We start from the raw sequence: 23,082 nt of genomic DNA, 5'->3' as shown, positions 1-23,082 counted from the left end.
TTTGGTTGTGGATCTTTTTATCGAAATTTTCAATTAACTCAACGGTAGCAACTTTATTATCAATAATTTCAAGTTTTTGCATTACATGCTCCAAAGTTAACATAGTTCCATTAACCAAAAGAGGTGGTGAGCCAAACAAATCTATCATAGCATTGTAAGAATCAAAAGTATGGCTACCCAAGAAGTTCCCTCTGGTAATGGTATCAAGGATATATCTTTGCCAAGGAGTAATGCCTACATAAAAATTGTGAAGAAGAACGGAAGTAGATTGCTTCCTGGTAGATCTATTTTGAGCATTGAAAATTCTATACCAAGCGTCTTTTAGATTTTCTCCCTCCCTTTGCTTAAAATTTAGAACTTCATTCTCGGGAGACAACGGAGAAGATAGAGGACTTGCCATAACGACAAGCAAATGGGGAACGGGCAAAAAGAGGCAAATAGAGAAGGAGAGGGAGGATAGAGAGAGAGGGCGAATAAAACGGCAAGGGTGAAGTGGGGGAGAGGAAAATGAGAGGCAAATGGCAAATAATGTAATGCAGGAGATAAGGGTTTGTGATGGGTACTTGGTATGTTGACTTTTGCATAGACCTCCCTGGTAACGGCGCCAGAAATCCTTCTTGCTACCTCTTGAGCACTTGCGTTGGTTTTCCCTTGAAGAGGAAAGGGTGATGCAGCAAAGTAGCGTAAGTATTTCCCTCAGTTTTTGAGAACCAAGGTATCAATCGAGTAGGAGGCTACACGCGAGTCCCTCGCACCTACACAAAACAAATAAATCCTCGCAACCAACGCGATAAGGGGTTGTCAATCCCTACACAGTCACTTATGAGAGTGAGATCTGATAGATATGATAAGATAATATTTTTCATATTTTTATGATAAATATGCAAAGTAAAATAAAAGCAATGAAAATAACTAAGTATTGGAAGATTAATATGATGAAGATAGACCCGGGGGCCATAGGTTTCACTAGTGGCTTCTCTCAAGAGCATAAGTATTTTACGGTGGGTGAACAAATTACTGTCGAGCAATTGACAAAATTGAGCATAGTTATGAGAATATCTAGGTATGATCATGTATATAGGCATCACGTCCAAGACAAGTAGACCGACTCTTGTCTGCATCTACTACTATTACTCCACACATCGACCGCTATCCAGCATGCATCTAGAGTATTAAGTTCAAGAGAACAGAGTAATGCTTTAAGCAAGATGACATGATGTAGAGGGATAAATTCATGCAATATGATAAAAAACCCATCTTGTTATCCTCGATGGCAACAATACAATATGTGCCTTGCTGCCCCTACTGTCACTGGGAAAGGACACCGCAAGATTGAACCCAAAGCTAAGCACTTCTCCCATTGCAAGAAAGATCAATCTAGTAGGCCAAACCAAACTGATAATTCGAAGAGACTTGCAAAGATAACCAATCATACATAAAAGAATTCAGAGAAGATTCAAATATTGTTCATAGATAAACTTGATCATAAACCCACAATTCATCGGTCTCAACAAACACACCGCAAAAGAAGATTACATCGAATAGATCTCCACAAGAGAGGGGGAGAACTTTGTATTGAGATCCAAAAAGAGAGAAGAAGCCATCTAGCTAATAACTATGGAACCGTAAGTCTGAGGTAAACTACTCACACTTCATCGAAGAGGCTATGGTGTTGATGTAGAAGCCCTCCGTGATCGATGCCCCCTCCGGTGGATCTCCGGAACAGGCCCCAAGATGGGATCTCGTGGATACAGAAAGTTGCGGTGGTGGAATTAGGGTTTTTGCTCTGTATCTGATCGTTTGGGGGTACGTAGGTATATATAGGAGGAAGAAGTATGTCGGTGGAGCAACAGGGGGCCCACGAGGGTGGAGGGCGCGCTTGGGGGGGGGGGGTAGGCGCGCCCCCTACCTCGTGGCCTCCCTGTTGGTTGCTTGACGTAGGGTCCAAGTCTCCTGGGTCTTGTTCGTTCCAAAAATCACGTTCCCGAAGGTTTCATTCCGTTTGGACTCCGTTTGATATTCCTTTTCTTTGAAACCCTAAAATAGGCAAAAAAAACAGCAATTCTGGGCTGGGCCTCCGGTTAGTAGGTTAGTCCCAAAAATAATATAAAAGTGGATAATAAAGCCCAATAATGTCCAAAACAGTAGATAATATAACATGGAGCAATCAAAAATTATAGATACGTTGGAGACGTATCACCTAAGCATTACCAAATTGAATATAATGACAAAACACACTAATATTAAACATAAGAAAAAAGAATCACTGAAAAATCTATTTTCAAAGTTAAGTTATTCACAAACTAGTGATTCACACAAATTTCAAATAATTTAAAATTTAAACTATTCAAATTTGAAAACTACCGGCACTAACGGAAAGTTTGTAATTTTTTGTACCTAAAGCAAGAATATTCACAAAGAAACTCTAAATATAGCAAAAAACAACTCAAAAATAAATAAAGCATAAAAAAATAAGAAAATAAAAGCCCACCTACTGGGCCAGTGCGGCCTGCATACGACTAGAAACCCAACCTGTAGTTGGGCCAGGACGCAGGCCCGCAAGCCCAGTAGGCCCACACGGAGAGTAGGAGAGGTAGGCCCGGAAGGCCTGCTTTTGAGAGGAGTTCAATGCAGTGCCCGCGTCGGGGCTTATAAACTGGTCTGGGCGCTTCTCAACTAGTGAGGTGGGACTAAACTATTGCGCCCCTCGCCTGGCAGCGCAACCCCTTTAGTACCGGGTCGTGGCTCCAACCGGTACTAAAGGGGGGGGGGTCTTTAGTACCGGTTGGTGCCACCACTCGGTACTAAAGGGGGGGGCGCTTCCCACCGCTTGGCCTGGCCAAAGCAGACCTTTAGTACCGATTGGTGGCTCCAACCAGTACTAAAGGGTGTTCTATATAAGAAAGCACTTCAAAAAAAAATTCAGTTTCTCATCTCCCCCTCTGCTTCTTTCTCCTCTGCCCCGTCGCCGCCGCCCCTCGTCGCCGCCCCCTTCGCCGTCCCCGTTGCCGTCGCCGCCCCGGCTGTCCCCGTCCCCGCCGTCCGTCGCCATCCCCGCCCCGTCCCCGCCCCGTCGTCTCCCATCGTCCCCGCATGGCCCGTCCCCGTCACCTTCGTCGCCGCCCTGTCCCCATCCCCGTCGTCATCGCCCGTCGCCGCCCCCCGTCGCCGTGCCTCGCTGGTGAGCTCCTGCCCTGGCCGCCATGTCCACACACACACATTGTTTTTTTAGTTATAGAATTTTTTGTTTTTTAGTCATAGAAATATCTATAGAAATGTTAGAAATTTTTCTGTTTTTTAGTTATAGAAATATTAGAAATGTTATAAATTTTTCTTTTTTTAGTTATAGAAATATTTATAGAAATGTTAGCAATTTTTCTGTTTTTTAGTGATAGAAATATTAAAAATGTTATAGAAATGTTAGTTATATATATAGAAATGTTAGAATTAGTTTTAGCTAGATGAATTAGATTAATGTCAAATTGTTAGACGATGATCAATGTTTTTTTAGTTTCTTATAATTTTAGTTACAGAAAAATTTAGAATTTGCATATAGAATTTTACTTATCACAATCCAATCATTTAAAAAATGTTACTTTTTGCGGGCATATAGTATTTGTTCTCGACGATGCCCGGCCCGCATCCCTCGCTGTCGACCCGTTCGCGAAGACGTCCGGCTGACCCATGTCCGGGACTGGGCTCCGCCGGGCTGGCACTGGGAGGTGCTACCTGGAGGGGGGCGCCGCTTGGTGAGGAACCCAGCCTCGGGTCCCGTCATCGACCCTAATCTCCTTTGGTGGCGTTCGCATGGGCCACATTCGGTGCAGAGGGAGACGGCCCGCTAGAGGTGGCGCGTCGCCGTGTCAGGGAGGAGGACGAGCACGTCCATCGCTACATGGCTGCTATGGACATCAGGTTCTCCAATACCTGGCAGGTTCTTTGGGCAGATGACCGGAGATATGATCCTGTGATGGTTCCTTCTCTTTGGGTGTCCACCGCCCGCGCCCCAGGAACCGCGAGTGGCCTAGATTCTTTTATAGTATTCGATCTTTATTAGGTACCTGGCCAGTGGTGTATTCGATATATAATATTCGAGACGATGTATTTGAGATTATATATATTATTAGAGATGATGTACCCGAGATTATATATTATTCAAGACGATATATTCGAGATTATATATTATTCGAGATGATGCATATTATGTACTATATGATTCAGTTTTTTCTTATTGATTACATCCATGCATTGTAAATACTAAATTGTTTTATATTTCTTCTGTATTAGTTAAGTAAAAGCTATGGTGGACAATACCGGCAGAGAGGGAGAAGAGGCCCTGTTCGAGATCATACGCAGCCCTACCAGGCCAGATTATCTGAATGAAGCAGATGACGGCTCCTAATATGTGAACAATACCGGGGAGGGTGATGATAAGATATTCGATGTCGACGACCAAGCTGATGAAGTCATGAACTATGATTATGATTATGATGACGCAGACAATGATTATGATGACACAGACAATGTTGATCTTGAAATAACAAAGACTACCGGCGAGGTATATTTATATAAGCAGGCATCTAGTGATCATCACATGTTTTTTGATTTGAAGATATATTAACGAATCGATCTTTCTTCTTTCAGCCCTCCGGATCGAGCAAATCTGCTTCTACAGACAGCAGGACAAAGCGAGGCCCGGGCAAAAAGTTGAAGGAGGGTGTAAAGTACAACATCGATTCCATCAAAGCTGGTGGCGAACCCCTCACGCCTAAGAACATTGCGAACAAGTTCGTTCGTCAGTGCGAAGTTCTTGTGAAGGACCAACTCCCGATCTCCATTCAAGAACGGAAAGAGCCAAAAACTAAATGTCCAGATGTTACTTGGGTCGACGACAGAGCAAAACAAAAGCTTTGGGAATCTCTGATGGAACATTTCATCCTACCAGATTATTTCACTGATGCAGATGTGCAGAAAGTCAAGGATGCTGCTCTTAAGAAGATGGCAATTGCATTCAACACCCATAAGAAAACTGTATGGGCCAACTACCTCGCTGCAGAAAGGAAGACTCCAGAATTCAAGGGAACACTGGAGAAGCAAAGAGAACACTAGCCCGATTTTGTGAAATTCAAGGAATCAGAATTATCTAAGGAATGGTCGAGAAAAAACAAGGCCAATGCCGCAAAAAAGACGCAGTTCCATAGGCTGGGGCTAGGTGGCTATGCGGTGGCAATGCCTAAGTGGGATAAGTCTGAGCAAGATATGCTGGATGCAGGGGTCAGTCCAGTTACTAGGAGCTGGCCCCCCAGGTGCAGAACTTGGTTCTATGCGCATGGGGGGCGTTGGACCCAAAGACATGCCTGGTTTCGAAGAAGGCAAGTCTAAAAGGAGCCGAACAAAAGTTACTTGACGTGATAGAAGATGCTCGAAAGGGGGTGTTCACGCCCAATAGAGAGAACGACAAGCTTACGCGCGCCCTGGGAAATTCTGAACACCCGGGAAGAACACGAGGCAAGGGCGTTATTCCCTAGTATGAGGGCTTTTCGGAATGGAACGACGACTACAGGACCCGTGCAAGAAAGAAGATGGAGGAGGAGAAGAAGAGGAAGCTGGAGGAGGAGCAGAGGAAGCAGGACGCAGAACGCCTTCAAGGCCTAGAACCAAGGCACGTGGACTTGGCACTCAAATTCCAGCAGCAGCAGATCGACTCACTTAGCCAGGAAAGGGGGTCTCAGCAGCGGCAGCAGCAAGTGGATGATCGTCCAGCATTGGATAGCACCGTCCCATCCATGCGGAGAAGCAGCGTTGGTTCCGCCCCGGGCGACGCACTGCTGGATACATACCCTGTGGATGACATCATAGAGAACACTAACTATGAGCTACACTTCAAAATGAAGAACATATCCATGAAGGTGGCGAACGCCCTTGCTTTTACAAATACCCCCGAAGCAACCTTCCATTGCACCCCGATTCCAGCGGGCTATGCTCGTGTCTTGGTTGATGATACGTCTCCAACGTATCTATAATTTTTGATTGGTCCATGCTATATTATCTTCTGTTTTGGATGTTTATGGGCTTTATTATACACTTTTATATTATTTTTGGGACTAACCTATTAACCCAGAGCCCAGTGCCATTTTCTGTTTTTTTGGCCTATTTTAGGGTTTCGAAGCAAAGGAAAATCAAACGGAGTCCAATTGACCTGAAACTTCACGGAACTTATTTTTGGAAGGAAAGCAACCCGGGAGACTTGGAGTCCACGTCAAGGGAGCTTCAAGGAAGCCACGAGGTAGGGGGGCGCGCCCACCCCCTAGGCGTGCCCTCCACCCTCGTGGGACCCTCGTGGCCCCCCTGACGTACTTCTTCTACCTATATATCTCCATATACCCTAAAACGATTGGGGAGCACAATAGATCGGGAGTTCCGCCGCCAGAAGCCTCCATAGCCACAGAAAGCCAATCTAGACCCGTTCCGGCCCCCTGCCGGAGGGGGAAATCCCTCTCCGGTGGCCATCTTCATCATCCCGGTGCTCTCCATGACGAGGAGGGAGTAGTTCTCCCTCGGGGCTGAGGGTATGTACCAGTAGCTATGTGTTTGATCTCTCTCTCTCTCTCTCGTGTTCTTGAGGTGATACGATCTTGATGTATCGCGAGCTTTGCTATTATATTTGGATCCTATGATGTTTCTCCGCCCTCTCTACTCTCTTGTAATGGATTGAGTTTCCCCTTTGAAGTTATCTTATCGGATTGAGTCTTTAAAGATTTGAGAACACTTGATGTATGTCTTGCCGTGCGTATCTGTGGTGACAATGGGATATCACGTGATTCACTTGATGTATGTTTTGGTGATCAACTTGCGGGTTCCGCCCATGAACCTATGCATAGGGGTTGGCACACGTTTTTGTCGTGATTCTCCGGTAAGAACTTTGGGGCACTCTTTGAGGTTCTGTGTGTTGGTTGAATAGATGAATCTGAGATTGTGTGATGCATATTGTATAATCATACCCACGGATACTTGAGGTGACATTGGAGTATCTAGGTGACATTAGGGTTTTGGTTGATTTGTGTCTTAAGGTGTTATTCTAGTACGAACTCTAGGGCTGTTTGTGACACTTATAGGAATAGCCCAACGAATTGATTGGAAAGAATAACTTTGAGGTGGTTTCGTACCCTACCATAATCTCTTTGTTTGTTCTCCACTATTAGTGACTTTGGAGTGACTCTTTGTTGCATGTTGAGGGATAGTTATATGATCCAATTATGTTATTATTGTTGAGGGAACTTGCACTAGCAAAAGTATGAACCCTAGGCCTTGTTTCAACGCATTGCAATACCATTTACGCTCACTTTTATCATTCGTTACCTTGCTGTTTTTATAATTTCAGATTACAAATACCTTTATCTACCATCCATATACCACTTGTATCACCATCTCTTTGCCGAACTAGTGCACCTATACAATTTACCATTGTATTGGGTGTGTTGGGGACACAAGATACTCTTTGTTATTTGGTTGCAGGGTTTCTTGAGAGAGACCATCTTCATCCTACGCCTCCTACAGATTGATAAACCTTAGGTCATCCACTTGAGGGAAATTTTCTACTGTCCTACAAACCTCTGCACTTGGAGGCCCAACAACGTCTACAAGAAGAAGGTTGTGTAGTAGACATCAAGCTCTTTTCTGGCGCCGTTGCCGGGGAGGTTAGCTCTTGAAGGTATATCTTTAGATCTTGCAATCGAGTCTTTTAGTTTCTTGTTTTATCACTAGTTTAGTTTATAAAAGAAAATTACAAAAAAATGGAATTAAGTTTGCCTCATACGCTTCATCTTTTTAATATCTTTCGTGAGTATGATGGAAAAGAAAATTGTGCCAAAGTGTTATAAGAAGAATGCATTAAAATGTTTGGCACTAAATCTCTGAATGATGAGCATGATTGCAATGTTGTTAGTATGAACTCCTTGAATATCCATGGTACTAATGATGATTGCACTAGTTATGATGAAAATGTCTCCTATAAACATGTCAATTTTTGTGGAGTGCATTGGGTTTGTAAGTACACACCAAATAGGGAAGATAGATATTGCAAGAGGTATAAGTACTTAGAAACTAAAATGTTGCAAGAAAGGCTAGATGATTGTGCTGAAAATTTAAATTTTCTTGGCCATACTTGTGAGCTTTGCAATGAACGTGGTCATTTAACCATGTGATGCAAATTGTTTCATGATCTAATCGTTTCCAAAAATTGTGATGATTTGATTTCTCTTGCACATCATAATGAACTTAGTTTGCTTATGGGTTACGAAGAAATGAAACGTATAACTAACTATCTTCCAGAATTTGCCCATTATAAACTTCTTGGTTTTGATCTAGAGGAAATTTATATCTATTGTGCGGTGAATTGCATTGAAAATCCTTATATTGCTAATTACATAAATAAAATAAAACAAATAGAAGATGAAGAGAATACTAATGAAAGGGGAGAGACTTCCCAATATCCTCCTATTATTTCTTATGATGAATCAAGTAACGAGGAAGAGCCTCCTATTCAACCAATCTCATTTATAAGGAGCTCCAAAAAGAGGATTGAACCCACACATGATGTGGTGAATAAGAATAAAAGAAAAAGGAAGAGAGGTAAAAAGATATCTCCCCCAAATAATGCTGCTCCTATTACTATTGTGCCTCATGAAAATATAATTGTGCAAGATAATGATACTTCTTATGATCTTGAAAATCTTTTTGGCACTTGCTTGGAAGAATATGATAATTGCTATACTATCGGTGCTATCACTATTAATTATGAGAGTGATTATGCTTATGATATGAAAAGGCCCAAGCTTGGGGATGCTATGTTTGATGAAGATGATGTTTTTGAAAATATATTTACTGCAATTAATGTTTGTCCCAAGCTTGGGGATGCTGCATTTAATGAAGATGATATTTTTAGTCTCCCAAGTTTTGATGAGCAAATTTATTATGATGAAAGCATGCCTCCTATTTATGATGATTATATTGATGAAAGTGGATTTGGAGAGGTCATGACTTTATTTTGTGATGAATCCACTATTTCGGAAGAAGTTCCAATTGATTATGAGAATAAAGTTGCTATATATGATGATTATTGTGATTACTTGTATGCTATTAAGAATAATGATAAGCATAAACTTGTCATCAGGATTTTAGTTTTCAATTGTGTTATGCCTCACATGATAGTTATTTTGTTGAGTTTGCTCCCACTATTGTTCATGAGAAGAATTTTGCTTATGTGGAGAGTAATAAAATTTCTATGCTTGTACATCATGAAAAGAATGCTTTATGTGATAGTTATATTGTTGAGTTCATTCATGATGCTATTCAAAATTATTATGAGGGAGGAATATATGCTTGTAGGAGTTGCAATAATATCAAGTTTCCTCTCTATGTGCTTAAAGTTTTGAAGTTATGCTTGTTTTACCTTTGCAAGTTGATTCTTGTTTCCATAAGTTGTTTTCTCACAAAATCACTATACATAGGAAGTTGGTTAGACTTAAATGTGCTAGTCATATTCTTCATGATGCTCTCTTTATGTTCAATTCTTATCTTTTATGTGAGCGTCTTTGAAATCATCATGCCTAGCTAGGGGCGTTAAACGATAGCGCTTGTTGGGAGGCAACCCAACTTTATTTTTGTTCCTTGCATTTTGCTCCTGTTTAGTAATAAATAATTCATTTAGCCTCTGTTTAGATGTGGTTTTATACTTTTAATTAGTGTTTGTGCCAAGTATAACCTTTGGGAAGACTTGGGGAAAGTCTTGTTGATCATGCTGTAAAAAAACAGAAACTTTAGCGCTCACGATAATTGCTGACATTTTTTATTGGAGAGTTCTATTTAGTTAATTATTTTTGCAGATGATTAATAGATAAATTCCTCACGTCCAGAAATTTATTTTAGAATTTTATGAGTTCCATAAGTATACGTTTGATCCAGATTACTACAGACTGTTCTGTTTTTGACAGATTCTGTTTTGTATGTGTTGTTGGCTTATTTTGATGAATCTATGGCTAGTAAAAAAGTTTATAAACCATAGAGAAGTTGGAATACAGTAGGTTTAACACCAATATAAATAATGAATGAGTTCATTACAGTACCTTGAAGTGGTGTTTTGTTTTCTTTCGCTAACGGAGCTTACGAGTTTTCTGTTAAGTTTTGTGTTGTGAAGTTTACAAGTTTTGGGTAAAGATTCGATGGACTATGGAATAAGGAGTGGCAAGAGCCTAAGCTTGGGGAGCCCAAGGCACCCAATGGTAATATTCAAGGACAACCGAGGGAGTCCTGGATTAGGGGGTGTCCGGATGGCCGGACTATACCTTCAGCCGGACTCCTGGACTATGAAGATACAAGATTGAAGACTTCGTCCCGTGTCCGGAAGGGACTTTCCTTGGCGTGGAAGGCAAGCTTGGCGATACGGATATGTAGATCTCCTACCATTGTAACCAACTTTGTGTAACCCTAACCCTCTCTAGTGTCTATATAAACCGGAGGCTTTTAGTCCGTAGGACAACATACAGAACAACAATCATACCATAGGCTAGCTTCTAGGGTTTAGCCTCTTCGATCTCGTTGTAGATCTACTCTTGTACTACCCATATCATCAATATTAATCAAGCAGGACGTAGGGTTTTACCTCCATCAAGAGGGCCCGAACCTGGGTAAAACTTCGTGTCCCTTGCCTCCTGTTACCATCCGGCCTAGACGCACAGTCCGGGACCCCCTACCCGAGATCCGCCGGTTTTGACACCAACATTGGTGCTTTCATTGAGAGTTCCTCTGTGTCATCGCCGATAGGCTTGATGGCTCCTACGATCATCAATAGCGATGCAGTCCAGGGTGAGACTTTCCTCCCTGGACAGATCTTCGTCTTCAGCGGCTTCGCACTGCGGGCCAATCCACTTGGCCATCTGGAGCAGATCGAAAGCTATGCCCCTGTCCGTCAGGTCAGATTTGGAAGTTTAAACTACACGGCTGACATCCGCGGGGACTTGATCTTCGACGGATTCGAGCCACTGCCGAGCGCGCCGCACTGTCACGACGAGCATGATCTAGCTCTGCCGCCGAACAGTGCCCTGGAGGCCGCACCCGCATCGGCTTCGACCCTTAATTCGGAGCCAACCGCGCCGATCGAGGATGGGTGGTTGGACGCCGCCTCGGGGGCTGTGATCCCAACGGCGATCGAGCCAAACACCAGCCCCGCACTCCGCGAGACTCGTGACTCCAAGGAGCCAGAGTCCTCTCCGGACTCCGAACCCTCCGCGCCCCCGCCGATCGAATCTGATTGGGCGCCGATCATGGAGTTTTCTGCCGCGGACATCTTTCAGCACTCGCCTTTCGGCAATATTCTGAAGACACTAAAGTCTCTCTCTTTATCAGGAGAACCCTGGCCAGACTACGGTCAGCAAGGTTGGGATACAGACGATGAAGAAGTTCAAAGCCCACCCACCACCCACTTTGTAGCCACTGTCGATGATTTAACCGACATGCTTGTCTTCGACTCCGAAGACATCGACGGTATGGACGCCGATGAAGGAGACGATGAAGAACCAGCGCCTATTGGGCCCTGGAAAGCCACCTCGTCATATGACGTATACATGGTGGACGCACCAAAATATGACGACGAGGAGCGGAAGGACGCACCGAAGGCTTGTTCCCTCGAGAAGCAGTCAAAGCGGCGACGCAAGCGCCGCCCCAAATCCCACCTCGACAGAAATAACGATCACACAAACCCAGCGCTGGAGTAGGGCGAACCGCTGCTAGACAATGGCAATTCGGATAATCAAGCCGAACAAACAAATTCAATCAAGGATAATGGTCCGGACGACATAACGCCGGACAGGCACCCGGAGCAGCAGAATGCCCGTAAAAGGCTTGTCGCCACCGCGAGGAGTCTTAAAAAGTAGAAGCAAAGGCTCAAGGCTGCGCAAGACACTCCAAATCAGATGGAGTAAAATACTCAACATAGCAGCGAGGTACGGCGACAATCGCCCCTCCAAGAGCTACCCAAAGCGGAAGCTGCTACCTGAATTCGATGAGGAGGCCTCAGACCCCCCACAACCAAATATCAAAGCAGCCACCTGTCCGGATAGACGACCCTTCTGCCAACACAGAGCGGCGTACAACGCCACTCACAATACAACACGCGACCCATGCGAGGGCTCGCACCCAAAGGAGGGCACAACAAGATCCATCTATGGACCACGCAAGCGCGCCCCAGCATACAATGCAACACAACAAACATCCGAACAACGCGGTACACCCAGCTACAGGGGTGCCGCACACCCCCTATGTTTCACCGATGAGGTGCTGGACCATGAATTTCCAGAGGGATTCAAACCCGTAAACATAGAGACACACGACGGAACAACAGACCCTGGGGTCTGGATTGAGGACTACATCCTTCATATCCATATGGCTCGAGGAGATGATCTCCATGCCATCAAGTACTTACCCCTCAAGCTCAAAGGACCAGCTTGTCACTGGCTTAAAGGCCTCCCCGAAAGCTCCATTGGAAGTTGGGAAGAGCTTGAAGACGCCTTTCGGGCAAATTTTCAAGGGACTTATGTCCGACCTCCGGATGCGGACGATTTGAGTCATATAACTCAATAGCCCGGAGAGTCAGCCCGAAAGCATTGGAACATGTTTCTCACTAGAGGAACCAGATTGTCGACTGTCCGAACGCCGAAGCCTTGGCAGCTTTTAAGCATAGCGTCCATGATGAATGGCTCACCTGATACCTCGGCCAAAATAAGCCGAGAACGATGGCCGCATTAATAAGCCTCATGACCCGCTTTTGCGCGGGTGAGGACAGCTAGTTAGCTAGATGCAGCACCAGCGACCCCAGTACATCTGAAGTTAGAGATGGAAACGGGAAATCATGGCGCAACAGCAATAACAAACGTCGGAATAAAGAAGACAGCACGAAGGGCACGACAGTAAACGCCGGATTCAAAAGCTCTTGGCCAGGTCAGCAAAAGCCGCCCTCTAAAGGCACCAGGGATGAACTGTCCAGCCTCAACAAAATTCTGGACCAAGTATGTCAGATCCATAGTACCCCTGGTAAACCTGCTAATCATACCCACAGAGAATGTTGGGTCTTCAAGCAGTCCGGCAAGCTCAACGCCGTACACAAGGGGGAGGATACACCAAGTGAAGACGAGGACGAGCCTCCCAAGCAAGACACTGGGGAACAAAAGAAATTTCCGCCAGAAGTCAAAACAGTAAACGTGTTACACGTGATCAAGGGAAAAAACAACGCGGCACTCCCAGGAAAACATACCCAAGTGCCTGTCACCGCGAAGTCCTGCCACTGGTCGTCTCAACCGATCACTTTCGACCATCGCGATTACTCAGCAAGTATCCGACGTGCAGGATGGGCTGCCCTGGTATTAGACCCAGTAATTGGTGGATATTACTTCACATGAGTCCTGATGGACGGTGGCAGCAATCTAAACCTAATATATCAGGATACAATCCGTGGGATGGGGTTAGACCCAACAAAAATTCGCCATAGCAATACTACCTTTAAAGGAGTAACGCCAGGCCCAGGGGCCCGTTGTACGGGCTCCCTCCTACTACAAGTTATATTCGGCTCCCCCGATAACTTTCGTCACGAGTATTTAACCTTCCACATCGCTCCATTCCAAAGTGGCTATCAAGCACTGCTCGGACGCGAAGCTTTCGCTCGCTTTAATGCAATACCACACTACGCCTCCCTCACACTCAAGATGCCCGGTCCATGTGGCATCATTTCAGTGAACGGAAATATCAAGCGATCTCTGCGCGCCGAATAGAGTGCGGCTGCCCTGGCAGCTGCACACTAAAGGCACCCGGACCAGCGAAAGCATCCAATAGGTCATCAAGACCTCAGACACAACTAATCAAGTCCGGCGCCGCTATTTATACCGAATAAGTGGTCACACCCCTATTTGTCAATACAAGGGGCTCAACGCGCGCAGACAAGTGGAATTTTTTTCTCATCTTGAATTATACATGGTTTCTTTAAAAACTATCTTTTTGCACGACAACTTTTTCATCTAAATTCCTCCTTTTACAGACGATCATCGTGCTACACCCGTCCAGGATACGGCACAACGGAGACACAGGCGCAGACGTGCAGCAGGGACCCGCTCCAAGGATTCTTTTTAGATCAAGACCCTGCGTAAACCTTTTTTACTGTCTCTTGTTGATACATATCCACCGTTGAGAAGGATGCTGATGTCTTGGCATGTGGCCACGCCAGAACAATGCACGTACCTGGACACAAGGGGCTTCTTACAAAGGCCATTATATAGGCCCGGTTTATACCACAAAGACCGAATACCTTAGGGAGTGTTCGGTGTCGCGAGTTTGGCCTTATATGCATCAGCTCTGAATCATTGTCTTTGGTCAAATGTTGGGTTTGCCCGGCTCCTGTGTTTTGGTGCCTTACGTTCCGCTTTACCGGCTAAGGTAGCACCAGGAGAACTACTCGATTGTGCCCTGGTTCATCCGGACGAGCACCTCAGTAGAGAAAGCCGAAAACTGACTGTCATGATATAGCATGAGACTGGTCAACCACTCGATGACCTGTTGGAATGTTAGAATTCCTCCGCCTTAACGAAGGGCCATTTTCCGGCCAGGCATGTATGCACCCCGGGATCGGGAGAGTGCGGAGCCACCAGGGGCTATCTAGTAGCCCCACCGTCAAACTCCTATGGCTAAGTGAAAGTGCTAAAGCATTATAGTCTGGTTGCCTCGCTCGCTCCGCTATCACCTCCTTAATAGGACCAAGACGTTGGGTTAAGTGTGAACGCGTGTTTTTTGCGAGCACCTCCGCATTATATGCGTAGGGGTTGAAGCCGACGACTGGAATCTTTCAGGTTATACACATGTATACATAAACGGCCGCCCAGGAGGCATCATATTACTTTCAGGCAAAAGTATAAAAATAGCCTTATAAAAATTTATAAAAGCATTTCGCTTACAATGAGATTACATATCACTCAAACATAATATTTTTTGAGCACTGGGTCTCTATCAAACGAGCACCCTCAAGAACTTCTTCAAAGTAGTGCTCAGCAGCCATTCGACCTATGGTCGAATCCCGCGCTGCAACAGTGGTAGCATCCATCTCCGCCCAGTATGCTTTAACACGGGAAAAGGCCATTCGTGAGCCCTCTATGCACGCCGACCTCTTCATCGCATTAATGCGCGGCACCACGTCAAGGAGCTGCTACACCAAGCTGAAATAGCTGTTCGGTTTTGGCCTTTCCGGCCATAGCTGATCCACAACAGACCTCATGGCGAGTCCGGACAACCTATTCAGTTCGGCCCATTCGGCTAATTGGTCAGTCAATGAAAGCGGACGCTCGGGAGAATGGAATTGTGTCCAAAACAGCTGGTCCACTTCACGGTCCGTCTGACCCTGGAAGTACTTGGCCGCATCGGTAGCGCTCGCCGCCAAATCCATATATACATCCTCCGAACTCCACAGCCGATCCAGAGAGGCATACAGTGGATCTCTGAACTTCCTCCACAACATAAAGGATTTCCCAGCTACAATATCCCTGGCTTCCCGCAGCTCCTCCTTCTTCGCCCTCATAATAGAGCGGATGTCTTTTCTCGTCGTAGCAGCCTTCTCAAGGTCCGATGCCTTCACTAGGTTTTCCTTTTCAAGAACCCGGCAATGGTCGGCGCCGGCTTTTAATTCTATGGCCATCTTATCTCGGCTCTCGCCATGCGCGGCCTTCTCGGTTTTCAACTCTTCGGCCGCCTTCAAAGCAGCCACATTACTAAACCTCGCTTGTTCCTTGGCTCGGGCAAGTTCTGCCCGCAAGGCTTCAACAGTGGCAGTTCCATCTACAGTCGCAACATATTAAAGATACTGGCGTCATACTGCTCTTACTATGTGGCGTTTACCAGATAATGACACTTACCCTGTGCCTTGTCAAGCTTTTTGTCAACAAGCTCAATGTCGGCATCTGCCGCATCCAACTGCCGTTTTAAATGGGTAAACTCGCTAGTCCGGCTAGCCACCGGAGCTTCCATCACCTGCACATAGAGGCAGTATGGTTATTACCTGGGAATATGATCCTCTGTTCGTCGTCGTTTCCGACGACAACCAGAGTCTCAGGGGCTACTATCTACACAGGGCACACCTAGCACGTGCAGGACTATCATACATTATTTTACGTACCTCAAAGCCTGTCAGTAGACTCATAAAAGCTTCATGCAATCTGCTTTTGGCGGACGAGATCCTCTCCATCATCGTATTCATCAGCACACGGTGTTCATCTGAGATGGCCGCTCGCCCCAGCAACTCCCTCAGAACATCCGATCGCACACCAGACGGTGCCGGACTCTTTTGTCTGCTCTCGTCGGGAGCCGGACACTGGGAGCTTCGGGGGTCAATGGGATTATCTTCTAGCCTTACCGGACTCGGAGAGGCCCTCCGCAACGACACTTCGGGGTCGCCCGCTTCCGGAGCGGAGGAGTCCAGAGGAGGCGTTTCGCTCTCCATCATCTCTGGAAGAAGATCCCCCGAAGACGAGCTCATTTGAGAGGGGCTAAGGCCCGAACTGCAAAGATATATGCAGTGGTTATTTTCTCAGAAGAAAAAGATGGCATACCTGTACTATTAAAGTATTTCGGGTCACTTAAGACTCGCTGGAGAATTGATCCCCCCGCGGACTTTGTGCGGCAAAGGCACCCCTCAAGGTAGGACCCTCTGTGGGAGACTTCTCCCGTTTGGGAGCTTCGGCTTCCGAATCCCCAGGCACAGTCCTTTTCCTCCTCCGGTCGTCTTCCTTCATGGAGACGCTCGCTCCCTCGGCTAGAACGGGCAACATTGGGGGCCCGCGTCCGCCTGTATTATCCTCCCCAGTATCTTCCTTCAAGGGCTCCGGGTAGGGTGCGACCTGGAGCATCTTTTCCAATACCGGATTGTCCAAATCCTCAGGGAGGGGGGGGGGGGGCGAACATCGAATCAACTTCGCCTTTGTTAGCCAGTCCTGGTCAAAAAGTGAACTCTCAGAAATAACTTCGTAACAAATGATAGATAGTATATTCGGCCGGAAGATTCCTTACCTGTTCGGCGGCGCGGTTACTGCTCAGGCCCACGTCCTCGGTGATTTCCAGACACTCTACCTGAGGTCCGAAGAATGACTTGTACATCTCCTCGTGCGTCAGGCCAAGGAAATTTTGGATGACACGCGGTCCCTCGGGATTGAACTCCCACAAGCGAAGGGCCCGACGTTTGCAAGGCTGGACTTGACGAACCATCATAACTTGTATTACCGCAACCAAACTAAAATCTCCATTGAAGAGATCTCAAATGCGGCTTTGTAGTATAGGCACGTCCTTGGCTGGACCCCAGCTCAGACCTCTGCTGATCCATGACATCAGTTGTGGTGGAGGGCCCGAGTGGAAAACAGGGGCAGCCGCCCACTTGGCACTTCTAGGAGCCGTGATGTAGAACCACTCCTGTTGCCACAATTCAGACACCTCTGGAATGGAACCTTTGGGCCATGGAGCTCCCGGAGGAAGTGGGAGACGAACACGACGCTCTCGTTGGGTTTGGGGGAGGGGACGGCCTGCCCTCGGGCAGGCAGCCGATGCACAACCTCGGCGGTCAGATATCAAGCCTCCCTCAACTTTTTGATGTCTTCTTCCGTGACGGAGGAAGGCACCCATCGGCCTTGAAGGCTAGATCCGGACATGATTGAAGGTTCGAAGCACCTGACCTGAACTTTGGGTGTTTGAGCTTGAGGTGGGGGAAGGATTCGATTGAGCACGGGAGGGAAAAAAGTAAAACCCTTGTCCCTTTATAAAGAGGGTTAATATCAAGCGTCCTCTCCGTGGCTGTTTGGACTTGCCTATAGTCTAGGAGTCCTAGGAGCAGTTAGGTTACCCACGCCCGTATTGATGAGAATCCTGGAATAAGGGGACACGATCTTTGCTTTAACAAGACGTGCCAAGGAAACCGCCTCGCATGACACACTGAGGTGGGACAATAAAACGATTCGAATAAAAGGCTTAGCCGTGGTGCGATGTCACGCTACGGAATACGTCAACAGATTAGATTTGTGTAAATATTATTCTCTCTATGGCAATATGTGGAAACTTATTTTGCAGAGCCGGACACTATCTTTGTGTTCAACATCTTCTATGAAGTACTTGAGGAGGAACCCGCCTTGCAATGCCGAAGACAATCTGCGCGCTGGACTTGTCGTCATTGAAGCCTGGTTCAGGGGCTACTGAGGGAGTCCTGGATTAGGGGGTGTCCAGATGGCCAGACTATACCTTCAGCCGGACTCCTGGACTATGAAGATACAAGATTGAAGACTTCGTCCCGTGTCCGGAAGGGACTTTCCTTGGCGTTGAAGGCAAGCTTGGCGATATGGATATGTAGATCTCCTACCATTGTAACCGACTTTGTGTAACCCTAACCCTCTCCGGTGTCTATTATAAACCGGAGGGTTTTAGTCCGTAGGACAACATACAGAACAACAATCATACCATAGGCTAGCTTCTAGGGTTTAGCCTCTCCGATCTCGTGGTAGATCTACTCTTGTACTACCCATATCATCAATATTAATCAAGCAGGACGTATGGTTTTACCTCCATCAAGAGGGCCCGAACCTGGGTAAAACTTCGTGTCCCTTGCCTCATGTTACCATCCAGCCTAGACGCACAGTTCGGGACCCCCTACCCGAGATCCGCCACTTTTGACACCGACAACAACCAAAAGCCTAAGCTTGGGGATGCCCCGGAAGGCATCCCCTCTTTCGTCTTTGTTCATCAGTAACTTTACTTGGAGCTATATTTTTATTCACCACATGATATGTGTTTTTCTTGGAGCGTCATTTTATTTTATTTTTTTTGCTTGCTGTTTGAATAAAATACCAAGATCTGAAATTATTAAATGTTAGAGAGTCTTCACATAGTTGCATAATTATTCGACTACTCATTGAGCTTCACTTATATCTTTCGGAGTAGTTTGTCATTTGCTCTAGTACTTCACTTATATCTTTTAGAGCATGGTTGTAAGAAATAGATGAACTCTCATGCTTCACTTATATTATTTTTAGAGTCTTAAATAGCATGGTAATTTTCTTAAATAATCCTAATATGCTAGGCATCCAAGAATAATAGAAACTTTCATATAAGTGCATTGAATACTAAGAGAAGTTTGATGCTTGATGATTGTTTTGAGATATGGAGGTAATAATATCAAAGTCGTGCTAGTTGGGTAGTTGTGAATTTGAGGAATACTTGTGTTCAAGTTTGCAAGTCCCGTAGCATGCATGTATGGTAAACGTTGTGTAACAAATTTGAAACATGAGGTGTTATTTGATTGTCTTCCTTATGAGTGGTGGTCGGGGACGAGCGATGGTCTTTTCCTACCAATCTATCCCCCTAGGAGCATGCGTGTAGTGCCGAGGTTTTTGATGACTTGTAGATTTTTGCAATAAGTATGTGAGTTCTTTATGACTAATGTTGAATCCATGGGTTATACGCACTCTCACCCTTCCATCATTGCTAGCCTCTTCGGTACTGTGCATTGCCCTTTCTCACATTGAGAGTTGGTGCAAACTTCGCCGGTGCATCCAAACCCCGTGATATGATACGCTCTATCACACATAAACCTCCTTATATCTTCCTCAAAACATCCACCATACCTACCTATTATGGCATTTCCATAGCCATTCCGAGATATATTGCCATGCAACTTTCCACCGTTCCGTTTATTATGACACGCTTCATCATTGTCATATTGCTTTGCATGATCATGTAGTTGACATCGTATTTGTGGCAAAGCCACCTCTCATAATTCTTTCATACATGTCACTCATGCATCATCGCAATCTCGGTACACCGCCAGAGGCATTATTTATAGAGTCATATCTTGTTCTAGTATCGAGTTGTAAATAAATAGAAGTGTGATGATCATCATTTTCTAGAGCATTGTCCCAAGTGAGGAATAAAAAAAAGAGAAAGGCCATAAAAAAAGAGAAGTACCAAAAAAAGGAAGAGAAAGGCCATAAAAAAGAGAGAAGGCCAAAAAAACGAGAGAAAAAGAGAGAAGGGACAATGCTACTATCCTTTGCCACACTTGTGCTTCAAAGTAGCACCATAATCTTCATGATAGAGAGTCTCTTGTTTTGTCACTTTCATATACTAGTGGGAATTTTTCATTATAGAACTTGGCTTGTATATTCCAACAATGGGCCTCCTCAAGTGCCCTAGGTCTTCGTGAGCAAGCAAGTTGGATGCACACCCACTTAGTTTCTTCTGTTGAGCTTCCATACATTTATAGCTCTAGTGCATCCGTTGCATGGCAATCCCTACTCCTTGCATTAACATCAATCGGTGGGCATCCCCATAGCCCATTGATTAGCCTCGTTGATGTGAGACTTTCTCATTTTTGTCTTCTCCACATAACCCCCTCATTATTCTATTCCACTCAAAGTGCTATGTCCATGGCTCGCGCTCATGTATTGCGTGAAAGTTTATAGGTTTGAGATTACTAAAGTATGAAACAATTGCTTGGCTTGTCATCAGGGTTGTGCATGATGAGAGCATTCTTGTGTGACAAAAATGGAGCATGACTAAACTATATGATTTTGTAGGGATGAACTTTCTTTGGCCATGTTATTTCGAGAAGACATAATTGCTTAGTTGGTATGCTTGAAGTATTATTATTTTTATGTCAATATGAACTTTTATCTTGAATCATTCAGATCTGAATATTCATGCCACAATTAAGAAGAATTACATTGAAATTATGCCAAATAGCACTCCACATCAAAAATTCTGTTTTTATCATTTACCTACTCGAGGACGAGCAGGAATTAAGCTTGGGGATGCTGATACGTCTCCAACGTATCTATAATTTTTGATTGCTCCATGCTATATTATCTTCTGTTTTGGATGTTTATGGGCTTTATTATACACTTTTATATTATTTTTGGGACTAACCTATTAACCCAGAGCCCAATGCCATTTTCTGTTTTTTTCGCCTATTTTAGGGTTTTGAAGAAAAGGAAAATCAAACGGAGTCCAATTGACCTGAAACTTCACGGAACTTATTTTTGGAAGGAAAGCAACTCGGGAGACTTGGAGTCCACGTCAAAAGAGCTTCGAGGAAGCCACGAGGTAGGGGGCGCGCCCACCCCCCTGGGTGCGCCCTCCACCCTCGTGGCCCCCCTGACGTACTTCTTCCGCCTATATATCTCCATATACCCTAAAACAATCGGGGAGCACAATAGATAGGGAGTTCCGCCGCCAGAAGCCTCCGTAGCCACCAAAAGCCAATCTAGACCCGTTCCGGCACCCTGTCGGAGGGGGCAATCCCTCTCCGGTGGCCATCTTCATCATCCCGGTGCTCTCCGTGACGAGGAGGGAGTAGTTCTCCCTTGGGGCCGAGGGTATGTACCAGTAGCTATGTGTTTGATCTCTCTCTCTCTCTCTCTCTCGTGTTCTTGAGGTGATATGATCTTGATGTATCACGAGCTTTGCTATTATATTTGGATCCTATGATGTTTCTCCCCCCTCTCTACTCTCTTGTAATGGATTGAGTTTCCTCTTTGAAGTTATCTCATCGGATTGAGTCTTTAAAAATTTGAGAACACTTGATGTATGTCTTACTGTGCGTATCTGTGGTGACAATGGGATATCACGTGATTCACTTGATGTATGTTTTGGTGATCAACTTGCGGGTTCCGCCCATGAACCTATGCATAGGGGTTGGCACACGTTTTCATCGTGATTCTTCGGTAGGAACTTTGGGGCACTCTTTGAGGTTCTATGTGTTGGTTGAATAGATGAATCTGAGATTGTGTGATGCATATCGTATAATCATAACCACTGATACTTGAGGTGACATTGGAGTATCTAGGTGATATTAGGGTTTTGGTTGATTTTTGTCTTAAGGTGTTATTCTAGTACGAACTCTAGGGCTGTTTGTGACACTTATAGGAATAGCCCAACGGATTGATTTGAAAGAATAACTTTGAGGTGGTTTCATACCCTACCATAATCTGTTCGTTTGTTCTCCGCTATTAGTGACTTTGGAGTGACTCTTTGTTGCATGTTGAAGGATAGTTATATGATCCAATTATGTTATTATTGTTGAGGGAACTTGCACTAGCGAAAGTATGAACCCTAGGCCTTGTTTCAACACATTGCAATACTGTTTACGCTCACTTTTATCATTCGTTACCTTGCTGTTTTTATAATTTCAGATTACAAATACCTTTATCTACCATCCATACACCACTTGTATCACCATCTCTTCGCCGAACTAGTGCACCTATACAATTTACCATTGTATTGGGTGTGTTGGGGACACAAGAGAATCTTTGTTATTTTGTTGCAGGGTTGCTTGAGAGAGACCATCTTCATCCTACACCTCCTACGGATTGATGAACCTTAGGTCATCCACTTGAGGGAAATTTGCTACTGTCCTACAAACCTTTGCACTTGGAGGCCCAACAACGTCTACAAGAAGAAGGTTGTGTAGTATACATTAGTTGATGAGGTGGTGGACTAATATTCGGGGCTAGAGCTTGACATTCCTGGAGGTGACGACGAGCACACACTGGGAGAGGCCATACATCATATCATCCTATGGAGAAAGGATTGCATCATCTTTCAAAGGCCGCCGACACCGCGTGAGCGGACTCCTGCTCAAAGTCCACCACCGAGTCAGGGGACTCCCGCTCCTCCAAGTCCACGAACGCGTGAGCCGACTCCTCCTCGAAGACCGCCACCAAGTCAGGGGGCTCCTGCTCCTCCAAGTCCACGAACGCGTGAGCCGACTCCTCCTCGAAGTCCGCCACCGTGTCTGCAGACTCCTGCTCCTCCATGTCCACGAACGCGTGAGCCGACTCCTCCTCGAAGTCCGCCACCGTGTCAGCAGACTCCCGCTCCTCCAAGTCCACCAATGCGTGAGCAGACTCTTGCTCCAACTCAGCCACGTCAGCCATCTCCGCCGCTATCACAGAAGAGACATGCCGCAGCTATGGTGCATAGTGGTACGAGTCGAGGTAGTACAGGAGGTATAGGCGGAGG

This window comes from Triticum urartu, chromosome 2, assembly GCF_003073215.2.
Source record: "Triticum urartu cultivar G1812 chromosome 2, Tu2.1, whole genome shotgun sequence".
NCBI classification, from domain to species: domain Eukaryota; kingdom Viridiplantae; phylum Streptophyta; class Magnoliopsida; order Poales; family Poaceae; genus Triticum; species Triticum urartu.
The sequence above is the reverse complement of the archived record's forward strand: the minus strand, read 5'-3'. Positions refer to the sequence as shown.